Consider the following 18,512-nt stretch of genomic DNA (forward strand, 5'->3'; position numbering starts at 1 on the left):
TTGCATGAAAGTGTTCGTATTTGTTTTTCTGGGGCAGAGGAAGAGCTGTAGCTCTTATCAGATTCTCCAAAGTTAACATGCCTTGATACTCACAGTTGGGGAAATTGTGGTCAAGAGTGACAGACATTACACACCTCACTGATTCTGTGTGTCTGACGATAAAAAAAAAAAAAAAAAAAAAAAAAAAAAAGCCTTGATTCTTAGTCGAGAAGTCACTGAAGGAATTTTTCAAGCTATGAGCTTTCCGACTCTGGTTTTTCTCAGTACACTCTAGTCCTCTCTCAGGTGTATAAATATGGACACGTGTAAGATCTTTGCTCTTGCTTAATGGAATGCTTGCTCCCCCCGTTTAATTGTCTTCCTTTGTGAGGAAAAGTCATTTTCCTTGATGGAATGATGTCCATGATTGTAAACAAAACAGGGAGATCTCAATCTGTACCTTAGCTGTGTTTATCTTGGGTTTAGCCACCCAGAAGGCCTTTGTCTTGGGATCCTCTAAATTCACAAGGAATCTGACACTGCACCTACATAGCCTGCTCAGCAGTGACTCATTCTAAAGGAGTAAGAGCTACAGGCAGCCTAGAGTTGGTGGGAAGGGGTAATTTTGGGGCATTGGGGCATTCTTCATTCAGCTCATGCTCTGTCCAGTTCCCATGGATCCTTGTCTGAATGCTAGGGAGAGACTGCAAATAAAATCTCAAAGGGATATTTTCATGAAAACCTCTGAACACTGGAAGCACAAAAGCATCGCTGCTTTGGGATTGTATGACACTTCCAAACTGAAATTGTGAGAAATCATTCCCTATTTTGGTAGAATTGTGATGCAATGTTTAGTTTTCAACAGCTTTAGGGTATTTCTACGGCAAGGGTGAGAGTCTCAGAGGGCTTGGCAGTCATCTTAGGGAACCAGGAAAGCAGGAAAACTGTTGTCTGGTAGCTGAGAGAATTGTGACCATCATTGCTTATGAGATACCTCCTGGGGAGGAGAGGGGGCATCTGGGGTGTTAAAATGTTTAGGCATTCCTGTTGTAAGCCTCTTATTTGGTCGTGGCAGGAGAAACATGAGACACATGCCATGTGTTAGGATACCTATAGTGAAGAGAAGGGATATGTCTTTTTGTGTTTTGAATTTCAGGTATGCTATTTCATTAAGAAATCTGTAGTCAGTATGATCTCCAAGTATCGCTGAACCTTCAAGTCCTAAGATGATGGAGGATTTAAATTTCACCAAAAGGATTATGTGATTTGCATGTGGATCATATTCCACAGAGGTAAGGCTGCCAACAAGTCATCATATGGCATTATCTGGAGATACACTCCTCTGCGGACACTCTCTAAGTCTTCACTGGAATCAGTAAGAAGGTGGGAAGTGTGAGGACTGTGGGGCTGTGTCCCCCACAACATATAAATGCTAATGATCAGCTCTCCTTCCTATGTGATGCCAACATCAGCCTTCTCTGGGGGGATTAATATATTGATTGGCCCTCTGGATGGCAGTGACCTTCCCAGTGGGAGAAGTCTGGCTAATCCCTTAGTTTCTCTGACAGCAGGTCCGGAAGGATCCTGTTGCCAGGAATCGAAGGTAGTTGTTACCTTGACAGCAGGACTGCAGCATGCTTGCGTCTCTCCTGGTCCCCATGTGATCCTTTGCTGTGACGCTTGTGTGTTTATACCTGTGCAAGACTCAGGAAGGTAGAGACAGCCCACGTGTGTCCCATATGCCCTTTTCGGGAGGCTGGGCCCGCTGGGGGCAGTGTGCATTCTCTCTGCTGCTCTCTCAGTCCTCAACAGATGGGACCCTTTAGCCAGAGGGGGAACTCTCAGGGAGGACAGCATGGTTCCTGATATGGGCAAAAGGCTGGGTAAGTAAGCACACTTACACTTTCAACAAGCCAACTGGCTAAAATGCTTCCCAACACGGGGCGCGCGTGAGAGGACGACCGCCTTCCCCTTCTGGGTGGCCCGCGTGTTGCTGGACATTTCTCAACATCACATCGGAATTGGCTCAGGGGTTTCCACCACCCCTCTTTCTCACTTTATTGTTTCTTACTTTATATATTCAAATGCTTTATACACTGCGCATTGCTGGAGCTATGGGCTTATAAGTGTTTGGGGGTGAATTGGGGGCGTTTTAGATTTGAGGCTGTCCCTGTGATTACTGTTATTGCTTAGCTCCTTCTCATTTCACCTGGATTTAATATACTTAGTTGTCCTGCTGCAGGAATGCTGCCACGTCTTGTCTTTCACCTCAAGCTTCAAACTAAATTCTAGCTTTTACACAGAGTTCCACTTAAAACAGTCTCCAATATGACCTGCTTCTCACTGTGTAACTGAAGAGATCGTCACGATGACATATTCATAAGTGGATATATTTGGTCATTTGCAGTTTCTTCCTCTTTCCCTTCCCCCTTCCCATTCCTTTTCTTAACCAAAAATCCTCTTAGAAGATTCCATATCTTAGAGGGATGTAAAAACATTGGGCAGAATGATCTAATTCAAACTTGTGTTTTATTTTATTATGTTTTCTTTTATCCCCCTCTGAAGCACAAAGTCTTTCACAAACATGCTGTGTTCTGCAGCAGCCAGTTACGGGGACTTGGACATCGCAGCGTTTCCCACCCTGGGAGCACAGGGGCGTTCACAACTGGATTGCTCTGCGGCCCCCCCCCCCCATTAGGGTTCCTGTGCAATTCTCCTCTTCCATGTGCTTGTGGAAATTCCCCCACAAGACGCTTTTCATTTGTTCATGCAGAGCCCAGGCGAGAGCTCACACCCGGGGCTTCCCAAGCTGGGTTGCCACAGCTGCCAAAACTGGAAGTCTGCTGTTGCACTGCAGTCTAGCTGCAGATCCCAGTGAAAGGTTGGTGCCAGCACAGCCCAGCGCTGCCATCGCCGCCTTGCTGTGGCTCTTATCTCAGGCACCTGAGCCAGGGGAGCTTCTGCAAAGTGAGGAAAAGAATACCTCCTTGCTGTACATTACAGTGAAGACAAGGGGTTCTAGAACGGGCTTGGTTAGTGTTAAAGCACAATGGTTAGATAGACAGCGCTTTCTTCTGAGCTCACCTGCATTGCTTCTGCTACAGCCAGAACTTCCACCTGGAACTAATCTGGTTGGAACTCTGATGTTGCAGCTGCCTTTTGAGCCTGGTAAGCTGGGACCTTGCTGCCACCAACACCTTCTCATTTGGGATCCCTGCTAATATCTTGGCCAATTCTGTTCTTGAAAATGAAAACTAAAGTGTTTCTTCCGTCAGTTTTGGGAATGATGGGAAGTCTTGTGCCACAAAGTTCCTAAGTTGTGAGCCAGCTGTTAATTCATACGTGCAGGGCTCAAACATGCTGCTGGAATGCCTGGGTCCCCCTCGGTTCTGCTCTCAGCTCTTCAATCTACTGCCCTCCAAACCTGAGGTCCTATTGCTGAATTTACTGCAGCAGACACCCTCCTCCCTTTGGTAAATTTTCTGTTATCTCTCATTATATCTTACTTTATTTGAGGTTCCCTAAGTTAATCAGACATAATTGTATACATATAAAACCTAATTGTGGATTTGATTTAATTATTTTTCCAAGGGGATCCAGGTCTCAGGTAATCTAGTTTATGCCAATAGATTGTGTCTGTAAGAAGGATAAAGGGTGGTGGGTATCCTCTTATTCTCTCTAACTTGGGTGTATCTGAGTCTCATCTCCAGCCCAGCCAAGGCTGTGCATTTGCAACCAGTTATAGTTCAAGTTTCGAATATTTATTTATATATAGCTCCCCCACCGATAAGACACTGTATTCTCTCATCTTCCTTTTTTTAAAAAAAATGATAAACTATTTCAAACATTCAGAAAATTATGCTGAAATAACTATTTCGAACATTCAGAAATGTGTAGAAATGAACACAATACCATGTAGCCGTCTCCTACATTTAACTAGTGTGAACATTTTGCCATCTTTGCTTCAGATATTTTAAAACAAATACAATGTTACAGAAATAGTCAAGGTCCTGTACATACTTCTCCCCAGCCCATAACTCCCTAAATACCCCAGAAGTAAGCATTCCTGACATAGACTTTTCCTTCCCATCAGTATTTTATGCATTTTGTTTTTATGTGTATATCCATATCAATACATAGTATTATTTTATGGGCTTAAAACTTAAATGTATGCTATTATTCAGTAAATAACATAATCCAACTTGATATTTTCTGTCAAACTAGATTTTTCAGGTTTTTTTTCCATGTTGATACATTGGATGCAATTCATTTGTTTTTCTATTATAGTGATTATCTTTGAGAATATACCACAACTGGATATATACGTCTCTCAGTTGATAGGCCATATGGCTACTTTGAAGAAGAAGCTCCCTTATTTCCTATTCTTCCAACTTTTGCCTTATAACCTCCAAAATGTTTCATTATTTCTTATGATTCTGATTATTTTTAAAAAAGATTTTATTTATTTATTCATGAGAGACACACAGAGAGAGGCAGAGACGCGGGCAGAGGGAGAAGCAGGCTCCATGCAGGGAACCGGATGTGGGACTTGATCCTGGGACTCCAGGGTCACGCCTTGAGCTGAAGGCGTGACCGCTGAGCCACCCAGGTGTCCCAATGATTCTGATTATTGGCTTAGATTCTAGAACCCTTCTTACCTTACTTGACTCCAGTGTTGGAATAAGTAAATTGATACCTGAATTGAAAGACACGGCAATTTATGGACAAGAAAGGAGTACATAGTTATAAGTTCTGAAATGATGACTTAAAGATGCTCCAAGGGGAATGCCTAGCTGGCTCAGTCAGTAAAGCATGAGACTCTTGAGCTTGGGGTTGTGAGTTTGAGCCCCACATTGGGTATAGAGGTTACTTAAAATTAAAAAAAAAAAAAAAGAAATAAAGATGCTTTAAGGCCTTATATGAGATTGGTACAGATGCTGTAACTGTAGTGGGAGCAAGTGTGATTTTGGCAATTCTTTCTAAACTCTAAAAACTGACCCTCAAATTATGGGTAGCTTATGGAGTTGTTTTGGGTATTAAATGAAATAATTCACATAAGACTTATAGTGAGTGCTTGGCATAGGGTGAGTATTCTGTTCATCTTCAATATGAGTGACAGTTATTAGATTATTCGAAGGTAGATACCTTTATTTTGTTAGTGGGGCCTATAGATAATTACTCTGCTTCTTGGCTAGAGCTGCCTATTTGTGTGTTCAGGGAGGGATGCAGAGGATGTAATTGCAAAGCTCTTATAGGGGATCCCTGGGTGGCGCAGCGGTTTGGCGCCTGCCTTTGGCCCAGGGCGCGATCCTGGAGACCCGGGATCGAATCCCACGTCGGGCTCCCGGTGCATGGAGCCTGCTTCTCCCTCTGCCTATGTCTCTGCCCCCCCCCCTCTGTGTGTGTGACTATCATAAATTTAAAAAAGAAAAGAAAAGCTCTTATAATCTTAAGCTTATATGGAAGATTCCTCAACTGTGCTTCAAAGGCAAAATAGACTTTTGGATGTGTTGAGAATTCTGTATAAATTCAAGGGAATTGTTCAGTATCCTAACGTCTTTTTTTTGAGACAGAGGGTAGGTGGAAAATGTGGGGGAGAGGGGCAGAGGGAGAGGAAAAAAGAGAATCTTGAGCAGGCTCCATGCCCAGCTTGGAACCTGATGAAGACCTTGATCTCACAACTCTTGAGATTATGACCTGAGCCGAAATCAAGAGTCAGGTGCTTAACCGACTGAGCAACCCAAGTGCCCCTCTCCTAACATCTTCTAAGAGCATTATCTATAAAAGGATGCAAATACTGTGTTGAAATATATTCTATAAAGTAACTTCAATAATTCCAGTATACTAAATATAATCTAAAATGATCTTTTCATATGTAAGCTTACATACATGTTTACAGCCTGTTATGTTACTAGCTCCTAATAACTAGTCTTATACCTGTGTTTGAAAACTTCATGCAAAAAAAAAAAAAAAAAAAAAAAAAAAGAAAACTTCATGCATTATGAATAATAATGTCTGTAATAACAACTAAGATAACATGAAATTCTTTTACTTCATTTGTATAATTGTTAAATCTTTGGGGACTATATGTGCAATTACTTAGGAAGGCAATATAGAGATGATTTTCATTAAGGGACGTAAGGTAATATAAACATATACACAGGATTGAGCAGTCTGTTAAATAAAGATAATCTGGCCACCACTTTTTTTTTTTTAGATTTATTTATTTATTTGAAAGAGAGAGGGAAAGAAAGAGAGAGATCAGGGGAAGGGGCAGAGGGAGAGAGAGAAAATCCTCAAGCCGACTCCCCGCTGAGTGTGGAGCCCACTATGGGGCTCTATCCAGGACCCTGAGACCATGACCTGAGATGGAACCAAGAGCCTGATGCCCAGCTGACTCAGCCGCCCAGGCACCCACTGGCTACAGTTTCTATACTTCATTTTAAGCATGATTTTTTTTTTCTTAGAAAATTCAAGTTCTTATGATTGATAAAATCTAATACATTTTTATTTTTATATATTTCAATAGCATTATTTTTTTCCTCCATTTTCTTATAGGGACTTTTTCCTTTTAATTGACATCTAAAATGAATATTAACATCTAAAATGAGTATTTATATGTTTCAAATCTCAGTAAGAGATTAGGAGTAGGTAGCTTTGTAGAAGTTCCTGTAGAGTCTTGCTTAGACATATTTCCTATATATTTTAAAGGAAGAAATAAGTGATTTTCAATATTTTTCCAACTAATGGAAATTTGCACATTGCATTACCACAGCAATAAGAATGCAAAAGTCTAAGAATAGGATGCCAAGAACAGAACCTAAAAGAGGGCCAAGAAGAGAAGAAATGAAGAAATTCTTATATTAATTTAGGTATCATGAGTTATTATACTCTCAATGAAAAACTTTGAGATTCATCAAATAATTGTTATTTTTTTCTTCTTACAGATACCCATACCTGTTTCATAACCGCCTCTGGCTGTAAACCTGAACACCGATGCTTGACCTGTTGTAAGTCAGAAAGTCATATATGGAAAAAAACAGCTTTGCATTTTAACCTCTGTCCTATCTTTACTTAAAAAAAAAAAAAAAATTAGAGGTACCCCGAGAGCTCAGTTAGTGAATCATCTGACTCTTGATCTCAGCTCAGGTCTTGATTTCAGGGTCGTGGTTAGAGACAGAAAAGCCTTTTTTGTGTCTGTAAGCAAATGTCTGACCTTGTTCTGAATTGATTAACTGCATAGATCTAGCTTTACTAATTTAAATTCCCAGAGCTCCTCTTGTGGTACTGGTTGATTGTCAATAAATCATTGCTATTGTTGTTGATGATGAATATAGGTAAGAATGTGGAGACGCATTTTTCCCTTTGTGGCTTGATATAAAAAATTTCCTTTTCAAACCATTATAGGGAGATATCTATTATTTGTAGATCTTACAACAGTGAGTCATTTATGCATCCCATTATAATTTGATGTAGATACAATAGTTTTTATCTTTGCGTGGAAACAAATCAGAGAGAAGTAATAAGGCAGCATTTGGAATTGTTGGCAACTTTAAATGTTCAAAAAAATGAAGTCACAAAAGCAAGAGAACAAAGGCCTCATCCTGGCTGATTAGATGATTTAACCAGCAGTTGGTGTTGGCACCAAAACATCAACCAGACTGTTTAAAAATAAAACAAAACAAAAAAAAACCTTGGGGGCTAATAACTCTGTCCTCTTGGGGGAAAGATCTAAAGTATGTCCCTCATTATACCTTTCAGTACACATATTTCCCTTATGAATTTCTAATTGGAAGAAAAATATGAAGATAGGCATTGTAAGAAAAACCAAGAGTGGGAAACAGTAATAAAGTGTTGTGGCCCTTGTGCAAGGGAGTTTTATCCTTTGCAATTTGGGAGGCAGTCAGAGACTCAGGTCTTGTTATCAGAGTATCATCTCCTCTCTTCATCTAAGCATCCATGGCTCACGTATTGATGCTCAGAGGGAGAGATCCCAGGAAAAATGGATTGGAAAAGTTGCCACATTTATTGTAAAGAGATTTTGCAGTGTAGAGTGGCACATACAGGATCTTTCTCCAAACACTAGGCAGTGTGTGTCTATTTTTGGCATTACATGATAAATAGGTCTTGTGCTTGTAGTGATACAGAAAAAAAAACACTTTTAAGAGAATTTATATTCAGCTTTACTACTTTATGATATTTAAGGCTCCAATATTTTCATAGATGATGCTAATCTGTTAGTACGTTTTATTACTGTGTAAGTCTCAGCCTTTAGTACATATAAGGATATGTGGTCTGGGAAGCTCTGAGTGTTTTCTGACAGATCCTCCACATGTTAATAGGGAATATTAACCACACACAGTGAGGTTAATGAAGTTCTCTATTTTCTAGGGGTGTTTTTTTTTTTTTTTTAAACAAATTTTTTTTTTTTAATTTTTATTTATTTATGATAGTCACAGAGAGAGAGAGAGAGAGGCAGAGACATAGGCAGAGGGAGAAGCAGGCTCCATGCACCGGGAGCCCGACGTGGGATTCGATCCTGGGTCTCCAGAATCACGCCCTGGGCCAAAGGCAGGTGCCAAACCGCTGCGCCACCCAGGGATCCCTCTAGGGGTGTTTTTTACACTTTTTTTTGGATTACAAGAAACTGGATTTTTGTGCATATGTTCAGCTCATGTGACAGTCTTCATTCTTTCAGGAGAAGAAATGTCTCTTTCTTCTCCTGCAGTCTTCAATGAAGTCACCAGGGCCAAGTCCTACGTTTTCTAGCTTGAAAGTCTTGACTTACATTTTACGTATGTTCTATCAGTTTTCAATGGACAGGCTAAAACTTAGGCAATTGAAGGTTTTTTGGGTTTTCTTTGTTTTTGTAACCTGTGGAACTGGACTTATTTCAAATTGTTGACCAGTAAGACCATATGTTAGTCTTATATACTGTATAATATGGCTTTCTGTTGGATCAGTGTAATATTTTCAGAAGAGCCTTATGAATCTAACTATGTTAGGAAAGGGTTTCAAACTTCACAGTGAGCTTTTGGGATCTGGAAAACTTGAATTTCTTTCCTACTGCTGTGTGAAGCCATCCTGCACTACTCTTGATGAGATGGCAATAGCCAGCAGACGGAAGCAAAACCTCTATATCCTGGGAAAGATCAATGGGCAGAGCATTTGATCACAGAAGAGCAGAAATGAGTTTCAGGAGGAATGCTAAAGGCCAGATGGCCCTGCAGAGGTCTGCCAAGATTTCAGAGGCCACAGGACAATCAAGCCAACAATTGGACTGTGCTCTGCCTATTATACAGACAGCATTAGAGCAAGGAGTACAGGTTATTTAGAAAAAAATATGTGTCCAAGATAAGAAAAAAAGTGGGAGTTTATTTATCTGCTTCCTAATAGTGGCTGGACTTTGTGACCTCTGCATCTGCTGCCTTTTGCTCTTGGCTTAGTTGCTTATTGATTGCACAGGTTCTATTTGGATGATGTTTGATTCTCGCTGACTGGCCTCCTTCCCTTACATAATTACTTATTGAGTGACTGATAAATCCTGGGCACTGTGTTAGAACTGGATGTATATAATGAATAAGATGTATATGGCTTCTGCTCTCATGGACCCTGTGGTCTAGTGGGGAAGATAGAAAATGGAACAGGTAGTTATAACAATGTATAATGAGGGATATGAAAGAGAAGGTACAAAATCCTATAGGTACACATAGCAGGAGAACCTAATATAATTTAGAGATCAGAAAAGGTCTCCCTGGAAGGGATATGTAGGCTGAAACTTGAAAGATAAGTGGGAGTTTGCTAGTAAAGTAAGGAAATATGCCAGATGGAGAGGTATATGAAATTGTGAAATTGAGAAATAATTTGGCATAGTTGAGCAACTGGAGGCTAAAGTGGAGGGAAGGTAAGATGGAGGGCCTGAAGGGTGTCTATTTCTTTCTCTCCCTACCCGTACTCTAGGGTATGAGGCAGGAATGATAGAGGTGGGGAAAAGGTTTTGTTGGGTACAGAGGTTCAACTTTGGCAGGAGAAAGTACTTTATTGGAAGTGGGAAGTATGATTCCAGAATGTGTCGTGGGAACAGAAATTGACCACAAAGGCAGAGAATTGGAGGCTAGAGTAGGTTTAAATGATCTATGTAGGGTGGCTGGAAACAGTTTGAGACTCAATAGAATATGGAAGTAGCTGAGATAACCCAAGTGGTATGTGTAGAGAAAGGGGAAAAGAGTTAAAAAGAGCCCTAAAGAACTTCGACATTTAGTTAACAAAAGAAGAACAAAGAAGCAAAGAAGATTGAGAAGCCAGAAGGAGAGGAGGAAAGCTAGCAAATGGTGATACCAAAGAGATGACACAAAGAGAGTCCTTTCAGGGCTGGGACTTGCCTCAGGTCACAAAATGTAAGAGAGTGCCAAAAAAAGTCTAATTAAGGTAAATAATATTTTAACACAATATTAAAAAAAAAAAAACCTAAGTTAAAGCAAAAATTGGTGATAAGCAAAACATCAAACTTCTTTTTTTTTTTTTTTTTTTATCAAACTTCTAAATAAAGACAAAATCAGAGGCTAGATTAGGTTAAGTGGCCAGATTAGCCACCTGGATGGCTTAGTCAGTGAAGCGTCTGCCTTCAGTTTGGGCCACGATCTCGGGGTCCTGGGATACAGCCCCACATTGCTGGGCTCCCTGCTCAGTGGGGAGCCTGCTTCTCCCTCTCCCTCTGCCCTTCTCCTCTCACTCATGCTCTCTCTCTCTCTCTCTCCCTCAAATAAATAAGTAAAATCTTTAAATAACTCTGTTAAAAAAAAAAAAGACAAGATCAGGATTACTGAATTTCCTGTTGCCTCAGGCTTCAATATGCCTCCTCAGGACACATTACAATATTAGATTTAGAAATCTTTTATATTTAGAAGTTTGATATTTTGTTCATCTAAAAAGAGGGAGTAATAAATTGTGTTGGGCAGCCTGGGTGGCTCAGCGGTTTAGCGCGGCCTTCAGCCCAGGGTGTGATCCTGGAGACCTGGGATCGAGTCCTGCCTCCGGCTCCCTGCATGGAGCCTGCTTCTCCCTCTGCCTGTGTCTCTGCCTCTCTCTCTCTCTCTCTCTCTCTCTCTCTCTGTGTGTCTCTCATGATTAAATAAATAAAATCTTAAAAAAAAATAGTGTTAAATGTGGCAGAGAAGTCAGTAAAAAAATGGGTTAAAATGAATCCATTTGGATTTAGGGACCAGGTATTGGTCCCTAAAAACCAGGTATTTTCTCTACCTTGTTTTAATAAATCAAAATAGAGGTTATCTTATCTCTGCAAGCCTAATCACCACCTCCTAAGAAGCTAAGTCTTTTTCTGAACGGAGATTGTGTAAACCATAAACATATGTTTTGTTGTTTAAAAATGTTTTTATTGTGGTAAAATGGATATAGCACAAACTTTACCATCCTAACCATTTTAAGCGTATAGTTCAGTTATATTAAGTACCTCATAGTGTTGTGTAAACATGCCACCATCCATCTGGAGAATTCTTTTCATCTTGCAAAATTAAAACTATATATCCAATAAAAACCTTTTTAAACTTAAATTCTATTTTGTCTGATGTAGTATAGTCACTCCTGCTCTCTTGTCTGCATCAAATGTCTTTTTCCATCCTTTTACTTTCAACCTGTTAGTATCTTTGGATCTGAAATGAATTTCTTGTAGACAACATGTAGTTGAACTGTGTGTGTGTGTGTGTGTGTGTGTGTGTGTGTGTGTGTGTTTTCCATTTTGGAATCTCTGTCTTTTGGTTGGAGAGTATAGTCTATTTACATTTAAAGTAATTACTGGTAAGGAGGGACTTCTGTCATTTTGCTATTTGTTTTCTATATGTCTATAGTTTTCCTGTGTCTCATTTCCTGCGATAGTAAACACGACGTTATAGTCCAAGCCTTCCCCTGGAAGTTACAAGCCTTTAATAGTCTCCGAGTTCCCAAATAGTTACAGCAGACAAATTCTGCCAGTGTGATTGTTTCCTGGGTGGGGAGACAGATTCCTGATGCTCTTTACAGCCTCTTTATAGCATCTTCCCAGGATCCTCTTTCCTCATCTCTACATTTTTAACCTCAAGGTATCTTTTATGTTAACTTTAGAGGGAAGGGAGATAATTCCTTACTTTAATGAAGTCGTCTTTCTAAGTTCTCTGGATGGATCCTTGTTCTTACCTAAATCCCTGGAGCAGGCATATCTGAGGGTCAGAAATGTAGGCTGGGGTGCCCGATAACTAAGTAGAATTGCTAAGATTGTCTGTCCGTGTTGACCTCTGAGAAAGAGAAGTCCATTTCTGTTTTGTTTGTAGCTTTAAAATGAAAACACAAACACAAACTAATTATTTGGGAGGCACGAGGCTCTTATTTTTTTGGCACTACTCTGTTTTTTAAAATAATTTGTTTCTTGACAAGTTCTTTAGTTTGAAGTACTATGCACAAATCAGTGCTATGTACAATACAATCCCCAGATCCCTCCCTAATAAAGATGTTTATGTACATTCCTTCTCAAGTGCTCTGATGCTTATTATTTAGATTATACCTTTTGCCTTAGGCTCCAATAAAGCTCATTTTTTTGTTCATATACTATTTTTTATTCTAATTATTGTTGGGATACCTCAGAAGATTAGAAGTAACTTGTCACATTCCAGCCACATGCCCAAAATCTGGGGAGCTCCAGCTTCACTTCTCAGTGTGTCAAAAGTCTAATTACACTTATAAGGTAAAAAATTTTCATTTAGGTCTCATAAACTCAACCTCTGGCCTTAGGATGACCAACTGTCAGGGTTTGGCTACAACTGTCCAGGTTTTAAATCTGAAGTACTGTGTCCTGGTAAACCCCTTAGTGCTGAGCAAACCTGGGCAATTAGTCACCCTATTTGACCTACAAATATTCCTGGACTGCTTTATTAAAGTCATTGCACACTTCCGGTTCTACAAGTAACAGATGACTTTGCTAATTTTACATGTTCATGTTCTTGCTGAATTTCTGAGGGCTCTGTTCAAGGATATTGCACAGTCATGGACGGCTGGTGGTTTGGAGTGAGAGGAGAGTTAAGAGATCCTGCGCTGCAACCATCTCATTTTATAGATAAAATCCCAATTGCAGTGGAAAGTTTTAGCCATCTTCGTTTTACTCTGGCTGCTATGGTACCAGATTTCTGCAATGTCTTCAAACATCTCCTTTCCCACTAATTAAAAACAAATGATTATGTTGGAACATCAGCTACAGTAAAGGAAAAAGTAACATTCAGCTAGTTTTAAATTGTCCAATAATCTTTTTCTAATGCCTCTATTTGCGTCACAGGCATTTTAACTTCCCTCGTGTCTAAAGTTCAATGTCTTTCATGGATTACTCATATTATCTGAGTGTGAAGATAAATATGGTCAGGTTAATTAGCATCGATTTTAATAAGATCCCAAAGTAATTTTATACAATGCTTCCTGGAAAGAAAGAAATTAAGCTTGATAACTGAGATGATGGGATTTAAAATAGAAGCAAAGCAAGGGACACCAAAGAAAATAAGCACAGAAAAAGGAGAAAGATATTGCATATCCTGTGTGTGATATATGGACAGGTTTTCTTTTCAGAATTGCACAAAGGACCTTTGTTATTTTGCCTTCAAGGGAAGTCAGAGTCCAGTGGTTTTCAAACAAGCAGACTGATCTTGTAGGCTTGTTGAGAATTCAAATACCTGGCTCCCATTCTTGGTCATTCTGATTCAGTAGCTCTGGAGTGGGACCGGGGGATTTCTATTTTTAATAAACTGCAAAGTGGCTCAAATGCAACTGGTCTGGGAACCAGTAATCTAGGCTATTTGAAAAGGCTTTCCTATTTTTCACTTTGGGAAAAATATTTAACGGTCATTTCTCAGGCTTCACTTAATGAGATGGCAGGTATCATTTTGCTTCTTTTAAAGAGAGGGAAATTGAGGAAGCTAGAGTCACATTTTAATGTAAGAATATGAGAAAATGAGGATCTTTACACCCAAGTTTCGTCCTGAAGAGTATATTAAGGTCCTGAAATAAGATCCACTACAAAGAGCAAGGGTGAATTCCTCCAGAGGGCAAATGGGACTGTGCAAAGCCATTTGTATATTTTACATTTGGCCATAATGAAGAGACTGAGTAGGAATGGCCCTTGAAAACTGCCCAATAGTCCAGCATTTCTCAACATTAGTCTGACTTGTACTGTAGAGGTTGTCTAACCCTAATTGAGTGGAGAAGAAATGGCCGAAGTCTCTCTTGTTCACTATTCATAGTAGAAGTATCTATTAAGTGCATGTTTACGAGGCCATGTACACACATACCCACATACCCTGAAAATCCTCTGGGAAACTAATATGAAGCCCCAAGTTCTTAATTAGCAGAATAGATTCCCCAGCCCTGTCACTTAATAGTATAGCAGAAGATGTGCTTGGCAATTAATTGGATGAGCTGTAAAACTGGAATCCTGACCACTTGTGGTCGTTAAAGATCCCAGGGCACTTTCCTTATGGCAGGCGGAGTCTTAGAATAATTCCAACCCTGATAATTAAATTAGATTCTGCCCAGCTTCCGTTTACACTTTCAGTTGGACTCTGTTCCTTTTATATCTCTAATTGCAGTGAATTTGTACATTAGTAGAGAACCACTGGATTCTACAGATGCTTACAAATGGTAACAACAGCATCTCCTGACTTTCAGAGTAAGGTTTACTGGTTAGTGGTCCACAGGTGTACTTTGTACAAAAGTGAATTGTTGCACTGGCATCTAACAGGACCCAGTATCACTCCTGAAAGATTAAGCCTGTTAGACATTTCAGTATATGATTAAAAATACATGTCCTAATAACACTTATAAATCATTTTTTTGGATGATATATTTCTATAAACAAAATAATTAATAGGTATACTTAGTAGCAGACTGGAGCCATATGTTTCATAAAAAAATCAAAATATAAAAGGGCTGATCTTGGTTACTAGGATAGGGTAGGGATACGCACAGTGAGACATGCTGGGAACCAATCTGCTGGCATGGAATTTGTTGATGCAGAATTTTACTTCATGTTCTTCATTATACACAATTGGCTCCTAATCTCCTATTACATTTTTCCAGAATGAGGTTTGGAGGGTAGTGATTATATATATGTACATATAAACAGTTACATTTTTTACTACCACAAATTGTTTTGTTAATACAGATGTATTTTCAGGCAAATGAAAATCCAGTGAACTGTATGTTTACTGCAAATATAGTGCTATTATATAAGGTGAGTAAACTCTTAGACATTATTTATTTATTTAATTTTACTTATTTATTTTTAATAGATAACACAAATATTTAATTTAATTCTACAAGTTATTATTTAGTAGGTTGTTTCTGGGAATTAAAATTCTCACAGAAACATTTTTAAAGATATGAATGAAATATTATTTTCTTATTGTGGATAATAACTTTCTACACTTGAAAAGTACTTAACCCATGCTCTGTTAATAAACCAAAAAAGCACTTTATTTGGTATGCAGATTAACTCATTCACATACAGTAAAATGTACTCCCCCAGTTTATGTGGTTTGTTAACATGTTTGAGACTAAGTTCAGTTGAAGATTGTTTTTGTCTGCTTTTGTTATTGTGAAACAATTTTCTGTTTCAAAAAACATACCTGGCTCAAAATTTCTTACCTTTCACACAAAATTGATCAACACACATATCCATACACTCTCCATCCCCCCCCACCCCCCCAATGCTTAATACTTGAGAATTTTATAATTATTTTCTGTGCATCTGTTCTCTAACCCACAATACTGTTTCACTTCAGTTGGGTAAAAGAGGAAAAAATAAATCAGAAGGTAGATACCAGCTGGTTCTCACTGTAAGAAAACTCTTTTTATTACCTGGGTTAATGGAGGAAGAATTTTTTAAAAGTGCATTTAAGGGTGCTTATAAAAATATTTTAAGTATAAATGAAATCCTATAATGAAAATAAGTGAACTTTTGTACTTAGAAGGTCTTTCAAAATAGCAAAAATTCTGAGCAATATAGATGGCTTGGAAATGAATCTGTCTTGTGTTTGAAAAGAAAAAAAAACTGGGTAGGGATTGTTTGTTTATTTAAATGGTAAAAATGGAAAAGCCTAAAGAAAGGAAAAAAGGGAGAAATAGTGCATCAGATTGTGTTCTTATAGCTGTTTTAATGGAATTTTGCTACAACTGGCTGATTGAAACATGTGTTCATCTTTTTTTCTTCTAGAGACTTCTCTAAACTGAAAGTAATAAAAACTCCTCACAGTCTGCAGTGTCAAAGAGAATGGGGTGCCATTCTCCAGTGGGAGAAGTCCCACATTCCTAATGTGGCAGAGGGATCTACCTTTCTAAGGATGAACTGCTAGCCTTTCCAAGATGGAAGAGTTCTGATGTAGTAACTCTATTGTAGTTCGAAATAATTTCTCATTTCCATTATGATTTCCTCTTCAATAATGCAAAATTCAAAGTTTATTTCTTACCTTCCAAACATATTTTCTAGTTGTCTTTTTGTTATTGATTTCTACCTTAATTGTTTTTGGAAATTGTATGCTCTATTTCTATTCCTTTAGTGGTTTCCCTAGAAATTACAACATGAATATTTAATTAATCAAAGTCTAAAAGTAATCAATACCTGTATTGTCTTCTTAGACAATAAAGGCCCTTAGAACACTTTAACCTCAAATATGTCATTCTTGTTTGGACAGGTGGTATTATTGTATGAGTTCATTAACCCAAAGGATATTACTATTGTTATTTTATAAAAATGTCTTCTTAGATTTATCTATGTACTTACCACTTTATTTGGCTCTTTATTTCTTTTGTCTTCTTGAGCATTCTATCTAGAAGTACTTTTCTTGTGCTCGAAGTATACTCTTTAGAATTTCCTTTACTGAAGATTTATGTGTGGCGAAGTGTCTCTGTTTTTGCTTTTCTTAAAATATCTTTATTATGCTTTTATTCTTGAACAATTACTAGTTGTAGAATTCCTGTTGGCAAATATTCTCTTTTAGCATGTTAAAGATATAATTCCACTATCTTCTGGCTTCCAATGTTGCTGTTGAGAAGCTAACTGCCTGTTACTTATTTTTAGTTAATTTCTTTCTTATCTCTGGAAGCTTTTATGATTTTTAAAATTTATTGTTTTCTTTGCAGTGCTGCTCTTTCAGTCTGAATTTCTTTTTATTTTTCCTGTTTGCTATCTGTAGAGAAGTTCTGCATTTCTTCTATGAGGCAGCAGTGAATACCAGCCTGGGATCACCTTAACTGTGTTCATGACTCCAGGTTCCTTGATCCACCCAGGTGATAGTGCTCCCCTGTTTTAGGAAGTTGTAGTCCTTTGGAACCTTAATTTACTGAAGAGAACTTCTCCTATTGGAATCTCATGTCCTGGGCCTTTATTTTATTCCCCTGGGTTGTCAAATGCCATCAAGGCAATACTGCTTCTGTGCTGGCTTCTCTCTCTGGTCTCTGCTTTCCTTTCAATTTTAGCCTGGTGATTGCTTAATATCTTGTAACCTCTTTGATGCTTTAAAGAAGACTGAACAAATATTTGACCTGGCAATTTTAGTTGTTTTCATTGGGAGGGTGGTCTAAGTAACCTCTTCTGCCATTGTTGGAAATCAGAAAGATTTCAGCATAATTCTGGAATCAGCAAGTAGATGGAACAGAGATAATTGCTGTTGCTAAGTGGTATAATGGTAAATTTACCATTGAGTGTTTTCAAAAGAGGACATAGAATTATAGGAATTTGATTTGTGCCCACAGAATTTTGTAAAGGCTTCAGGTTCAGAGATGCTAAATAAAGAGGAGAGTGAAGGTAAGGAGTAGGGCCTTTAAAAAGACTGATTGCCTAACACCAGCAGCAAATGACTCCTCATACTCCCCCATTAGAACTTTCTTTCCTGAAGAAATTGAACTTTCTGGGGCTCCTGGGTGGCCCAGTTGGTTAAGCATCTGCCTTTGACTCAGACCATGATTTCAGAGTCCTGGGATCGAGCCCTGTATCAGGCTCCCTGCTCAGCGGGGAGTCTGCTTCTCTCTCTCCCTCTCCCTCTGTGTATGAGCTCTCTCTCAAATAAATAAATAAATAAATAATCTTAAAATAGAAAAAAAGAACTTGAACTTTTCTAGATCTCTACATGCTGGCCTTAGTGTTTCCCTCTTCCTGTGGACATGTCCTTGCCTACCCACCACAAAGAGAAATCCACTGGTTAAAACAGTTACTATATACAGAACTTCCAACCATTTTTTAAATGTGTGTGTGCCACTTGTCAATATGAATAGAAACCAAGGAACAGCAAAAAGTTGTAGAAAGTTTGCTTTGTGAAAGAAGAGACAGAAATAAACAAATAGACAACGTAAATACGGAGGAACAGTAATACTGCAGAGAACTTCAGAAGACAAAACAAAATTAATTTTATTTATTTATTTATTTATTTATTTATTTATTTATTTATTTATTTATAAAGAAGGAGTTTAGTTTTATTTTCTCTGTGCATTTGCAAAACACTTAGGAC

The 18,512-nt window shown here is 38.5% G+C and overlaps 1 long non-coding RNA gene across 1 annotated transcript; it reads left to right on the plus strand.

The window, feature by feature from the left end:
* Positions 1 to 1,664: 1,664 nt before the first annotated feature.
* LOC140604198 (uncharacterized) lies at positions 1,665 to 18,138 on the plus strand. Its single transcript, XR_012007218.1, has 3 exons — positions 1,665 to 1,862; positions 6,927 to 6,989; positions 16,223 to 18,138. It is a non-coding gene; the product is annotated as an uncharacterized lncRNA (long non-coding RNA).
* Positions 18,139 to 18,512: the final 374 nt, after the last annotated feature.

This window comes from Canis lupus, chromosome 14 (genome assembly GCF_048164855.1).
Source record: "Canis lupus baileyi chromosome 14, mCanLup2.hap1, whole genome shotgun sequence".
Lineage (NCBI taxonomy): Eukaryota > Metazoa > Chordata > Mammalia > Carnivora > Canidae > Canis > Canis lupus.